Source organism: Musca autumnalis, unplaced genomic scaffold (genome assembly GCF_047663935.1).
Source record: "Musca autumnalis isolate F117 unplaced genomic scaffold, ASM4766393v1 scaffold_1, whole genome shotgun sequence".
In the NCBI taxonomy this organism is placed as follows: Eukaryota; Metazoa; Arthropoda; class Insecta; order Diptera; family Muscidae; genus Musca; species Musca autumnalis.
Window position 1 is genome coordinate 82,541,757 of NW_027411644.1, and position 6,639 is coordinate 82,548,395.

At 35.9% G+C, this 6,639-nt stretch overlaps 1 long non-coding RNA gene across 1 annotated transcript; it reads left to right on the top strand.

Moving 5' to 3' along the window:
• The first annotated feature begins 3,543 nt into the window (after nucleotides 1–3,543).
• LOC141390638 (uncharacterized) lies at nucleotides 3,544–5,838 on the top strand. The gene is made up of 4 exons (XR_012409427.1): nucleotides 3,544–3,687; nucleotides 3,748–3,981; nucleotides 4,040–4,643; nucleotides 4,950–5,838. It is a non-coding gene; the product is annotated as an uncharacterized lncRNA (long non-coding RNA).
• Nucleotides 5,839–6,639: the final 801 nt, after the last annotated feature.

The following is a 6,639-nucleotide window of genomic DNA, read 5'->3' on the forward strand; positions in this document are numbered from 1 at the left end:
CACCTTTATGAAGTAAAAAAAAAAAATAACTAAAAAAATTAAGTTACAGTGTTTTTATACCCTCAGCATTTGTGCTAACGAGGGTATATACACTTTCATACGGGCAAAATGTGCCTCATCGAAATAATGTTTTAGACCCCAAGTATGTTTGGACGAAATGTGTTTCAGACAATTTGGAGTTGATTTAGCCATGTCCATCCGTCTGTCTGTCTGGCTGGTGCGCACGATAACTCTCAAACGGATCTGCCGATTCGGTCCACAATTGCTCTTCGTAATATTTTGTGAAAACTTAGTTTAAGTTCGAAGATAACCCACATCGGTCCACTTCTTCAGGTACCTCCCCCACAAAAGTTCAAACATGTTCGGGAAAATTGTGCGCACGATAACTCTTGAAGGGAAGGACCGATTTGGACCATACTTTACGCATCCTGATATATCTACCAGAAATAGATCAGGTTTGAATATGGACTATATTTGACCATTCCTTCGAGTACCTCAAACACAAAATTTCGTATAAGTTCACTTTAAGACCAGCTCTTGACTAACTTTGATTTCTGATGAAGCAACTTGCAATCGCTGTCTCAATTGAAACGGTGAAATTTTTTTCATAGCAAGTCCATACTTCTTGCGAAAACAGCCCGCAAGTTGTAAAAACCCCTATGGCACCATATGTAGTAGCTGGGGAGCACAATAACTCTCGAAATGATAAACCGTTTTGGTCCAACACTTTGCCATCGTCATATTTTGTCCAAACTTAGTTTAACTTCTAAAATGTCGGCAAGTTCAAATGTCCAAAAAGTGCCACAAAATTCTGAAAAGACCCTAAATACATTCGATCTGTCCGTAGATGAAAGTTTCAGTTCACATATGCTGAGGGTATATCTCTGTCGGCAAAGCCGACTGATACTTTTTTACTTGTTTTATTTTAAATTTTTAGTAAATACATTTTTTACCACTGAGATCCCCATAACCAAATTACAGCCAAATAAGGTTGAAAATGTAGATAAAAACATCAAAATGCCTGAAATCGGGTAGTACCGTTATATGGGGGCTATACAAAAACTTGGGCCCATGCCCAACATTTTTTGGGGAAGTTTCTGTACCATTGGGAACTCCAAATGCCAAGTTACATGCAATTCGGGCTAAATATGAAGATAAAATACTCAAAATACCTGAAATCGGGTGGTAACGCCATATGGGAGCTATAGGATAAAATTTACCTATATTGGTTTTGGTTTCATATTCATGTATTGTCATCCAAATCTAAATAGTGTTTAAAGATTTAGCTCGATTGGTCAACTGCAACTGTGTTAAAAATGAGTTACTAGATTTGAACTAAACGAACAGACAACAAAGCAAGTTAAATAAATCACTATCCAAAAGAACACCGCTGCACGTCCAATAAAAGAGACCTTGTGGAAGCCTTCTATCCATAGATCAGAAAGATGATTCTGAAGGTCTTTTGTTTGTGGAAGATCACTTTGGGACGTCTTCTATCTATTCTGAAGGTCTTTTTTTTTGTGGAAGATCACTTTGGGGGGTCTTCTATCTATGGAAAACCATTTTTGGAGGTCTTCAATCATTAGAAGACCCATTAAGGAGTCACTCTATCCCTCTGATAAAGCCTTCAATCTATAAAAGGTCCTCTATATCAATAAAATACATATTTATGTAGTCTATAGTGGAAACCTTTGGGAGGTGTTATACTTATAGGAGATCCATGTGATAGGTCCCTTTAGGAGTTATACAATCCGTTACAGGAAATTTGCTGTCGGCTAGTTGACAATCTGGTTGTTGGTCGGCTCTTAAGTATTCGGGTGCTACGTGAATTAAGCTTCCTAAGAGCCTAGGCGCCGAGACCTTGGAGCGTGATAAGCACCAAGAGCTTGAAATGATCTAGAGCTTGGATGGTGCTAAGTAGAGTTGTGCGAAAGGAACTATATGGAACTATGTCGTTCACTTCGCAGTTCCAATGGCCCACATTTTTTCTTTGAACAAACTGCGTATACTTAATATCAAACGTTACATTTCATGATGTTACTCATACGATTTGGAACTAGTACAAGGAACTAGGAACTAGATTACCCAACTCTAGTGCTAAGCGCAGTATGGAAGACTTTACTGTCTAGTACCAGTTACCGATACTATGGACGACCATTTTACTCGTACCTTGTCGGCAGTGTTCGACGAATCAGAATTTACGGTGCTCTTGAAGCAACTTTAAATGGAAGGTGCTTAAACCTGGCAAGTTTTTGCGGATTCTGAAACTACAATGTTCATAGATGAGAAAAATCAAACAACAAAAAAATCGCCGGAGTGCTTTTTAAATAAATTTGACATTTTTAGGGGTTTTTAGGTCTTCACGATTTTATCCCCATTTGCTGTTTCAAAATCCGCAAAAATTTCCCAGGTGTAAGCGGTTTTCACTTAAAGTTAGTTAAAGCGCACTATGTATGACATTGGTGAACTCCTATATCTCAATAACGGTAAAATCTACAAAAATACCATACAGTTTCATAGCTACAACATTTTCTTTAACCCCATTTCGATAGGATTTGCGGTTTCCATACAAAATCGTGAAAACCTAAAAAACCCTAAAAATGTCAACTTGAATCGCGATTTATTTAAAAAGCGCTCCGGCGATTTTTTTGTTTTTCTGATTTTTCTCATCTATGAACATTGTAGTTTCAGAATCTGCAAAAACTTCCCAGTTGTTATTTAAAAAGCGCCCCGGCGATTTTTTTTCTCATCTATGAACATTGTAGTTTCAGAATCCGCAAAAACTTTCCAGTTGTAAGCACCTTCCATCAAAGTTGCTTCAAGATCACCGTGACGAGTATTGGAATGATTGGTGACGTTGACGGTATTATATATATACATTAAAGTCGGACGAATAAATTGTATTGAACTATCACGTTACACTATGTTCGTCCATCTGTTCGACAATTCTCCGGAGTAACCAATTTGGTCTGTTGATCCTAATCTTTCTTCCAAACTTAGGCGAAGTTTTTGATTACGTGTAGTTTTAGGGATGTTCAATAATCTTATATAAATTTTACGGAAGGTAATCTTTGGGCTCCTGATTAACCTGATGTAATCTGTTTTGTGGGCAAGTAAATACATCCTTAAATAGGTTCATAAGTTACAGTTATTAGATGGTATTCTTAGAAAAGGATTTGGAAGTGTTCATGTCATATATTGCAGTTATCAACTGTAGAGGCGCTTGTGATGTATTTCCGTTTCCTTAATTGTGTTCGTTTTCGCTTCAACACATACATAGACATTTGAAGGTAATGCAGTTTATGTTACCAAAGTCATCCATAAGATATGCTTTAGATAGCTGAATTTGATTGGAAATAGATAATTGAGCCTAATTGTTCTTGGTTATAGTTTTGTTTCTTTCTTTGGTAGACATTTTGGAGATGTTGTAATTCGTGCTCTTATTTATTGAATATTGATTTTTATGCCATTGGAATATTTCCGAGGATAGAAATAGAGGGTGTCAGGAGGCCATCTTCCTCATTTTTGCTTGATCATTTAACAGTGAAAGTCTTGTACATTGTGTTCATTGAATTTTTAAATAAATGTTCATCTGTTTGAAGCTTTGACAAACCGAGATAATAATTGATTTTCTTTGAAATTAATGAGCGCCACCTTTTCATATGAACAAGCTTAATTGATAAACGTGTAAGTGGAGTTTAAAATACATGGGAATATACATGTTATAAAGAAAGTATAATTTCCTAGTGATTCCTAAGCTGAATTCTTTTGTTTTGCTTCTGCCAACTTGGCCGCCGTTTCGTTGGAGTGCATACTCATCTTGATGTGCTAAATTCTGATCAAATTGCAATTACAAATTACACAGAGTTTGATTGTTGCAAATTCTTTTGATAACCTCTGTATGTGCATACTTTTGTGTATGTGCATGAGCATTGATGTACCCTATTTGGCCACTGTTTGGATTGGTTTTGTGTTGACAAGGTGAATATCGTAAATTGGACTCTCTCAAAGGTATATTTCTCATTGTAATGATTTCCAGTTTTGTCATTAGATCAGTCAATACCCTTCGCAACACTAATAACAAGTTGGATAGTGAGTTCTCGCAGCCAAGATAATTCTGCATGATTCAGTACAGTCGTGGTTTTCTGTGTGGTCGCCCAACTTGTAATTCTAATTTCGTGGAGCTCGATTTATACAGGGAAAACACCCTTAAAGTTGTGTTCTGAAGGAGCAGATTTAATTTGCAGTGTCAAGTGTCCGCAGTGAAAGATGAAAACCTGGCGTATTTTTACTGGGAAAAAATTAATATCCTCAACAGTTCATCATTGCTAAATTGTTATTTTATAATTTCTGGCTAGTTAAGGTAGTGTGTGTGTACGAAAGAACTTCCATTTAGTGAAAGAAGAGGAAGAGAGCAAGCGATACTATAAATTCTGATAATCCAAATGCAAATATACAAGCAGAATCGATTGTGGTATTTGAACAAAAGTAAGAATTGCCCAGAAAATATTAAGAGTTCAAACATTATATGCCTTGAAGTATATTTTTTTGTGCGTATATCAAGCTAACCTCAAAAAGCGTCATCATTATATTCACCAGGCATCTACGAATGAAAGGCCTTTCATCGAGGGAGCCCGAATAACGTAAGTTAATATTGTTCTCTTAATACTCATTTTTTTTATTGCGGGACAATCAATTTACTTCTCCTTTGTTTTGGTCTCAAATAATTTGGAAAGACTTGGTTTCTTTTACCGACACTAATCTAGTACCGTTATTCTATGAGAGAGATTGATTGTTCCCCAAAAAATTTATTAATTTTGTTCAAACTACATATATATAAAAAAAAACTTAAATTATTTTTTTGGTTAAGTTGAAAATATTTGCATTATCCTTTTCCCGGAAAGAAGGTTGACATTTTCTTTTTGAATGCTGCCATTGTATTTTTATAGGCATTACCAACCTGCGGTATGCTGTTGATGGCAACAGTTTGAAAATCATTGCCATAGTCCAGAGCGCATTCGAACAGAAACTGCTATACCTAGTGTTATTATCAAATTTGCTCTGAGAATTGGGTCGCCCATAATCTCTAAACATAGTTGTTTTTTTTTTTTTTGTTCTCCCTTTGGAACTTATTTTGTCTAGTCTTTTTGTGCTTCTCCACCATTTATTTTTGTTCCAATTTGTTAATACATTTTACCAGGTCATTGACCTAGCTTAAGCACCAGCTGTTACAGTTTTACAGTCACCTCTAGATTCTGTGCTGAAACGTACACACATATTCTTCTATTGAATATTAGTTAATACTAGCTTTATATATATTTTTGTATTATGTTTAAAATTAGGAAGATGATTATTTTTAGATTGGCTTATTATAATTCAAAATCTACATCGTCTTGAACATCATCATATTTACCGTATAAGGTTGAAAAATGTTATTTTTTGTAATTTAGTCATTAAATCAAAAATGAACTGAATCTCTACTTTTGTTTGACTTAACAAGGGACCAAGGGTCGGTGTAAGGGGGTACGGAATATGGGTTACCTTGGAATGTACAGTGGGCACCCGGTAACATGGTTGGGTGGGCAGTCGTTTGTGCAACTTCATCAGCACAACGCAAATCAAGCTTTAAAGAATTAAAAATGTTTCCATCTTCTCATCTAAAAACAAATGCATGCTTTAACAATCTATTAAAATGTTTACTGTAGCAAATCTCCCACAGACTGTGGTAAGATCCCAATCCCACCGACGAGCTATAAGGCCGAGTATATGAGCATGCCACCGCCACTTTGTTCTGTGCTAGGAGTTGTACGAGGCTCATTCATGACCTCGTAAGTGAAAAAAATCTTTTGTTGCATGCTACACAACCTATTCAATTATCAACATGAACTTTAACCCATTCTTATTACGAACTATGTCACGTTGTTTAAATGTGCTCACAATGTCCCGCAAGGACATCTGTTACTTGCAATGCAATATGTCCAATATTTGTTTGTTATTGTTATACAAATTCAAATATTCATTCATTCATCCATTCATATATCTATCCAACCATCCATCTGTCAGACAACGAATTGTCATTTATAGCATTGCTTGTGTTGTTGTACTTGTATTTAGTTGTTGGATCCCATTTGCTTACCATTGTTTTGTTGATGTTTCATTTGGTCAACATACTCTCATCAGACACACACACAGTCACATTGTCCATAAAATAAAGGCATTCATCCTGGGTTAACACCATCCAAATACCCAAACAAACCGACCGACCCATATAAAGTCTTATGACCGATGATGAACAACAGTCACCAGCCGTCAGCAATTGAAGTCATTGTTGTGACAGAACAATGGCCAAATATTTTCCGAACATTCAAATGCTAGGCTCTACAAAATATTATAACCCGGGCATTGAGAGACATTGGGAATAGTTGTGACAACGTGTTGCTGCTGCTCCTGGTATCCAACCAATGGATTTGAGGGTATTATTCATTGAAATATGTTTGTTAAACATGTTGTACAAAGTTCATATAATGTTTGGAATGGTTAAATGTTGTGGTCCAACACATTTCGTTCGAGGATAACATATTCGAAGAAATAGTTATTCAGATTTTTAATTTTTTGGTTGGATTTTCGATGATAACAAAT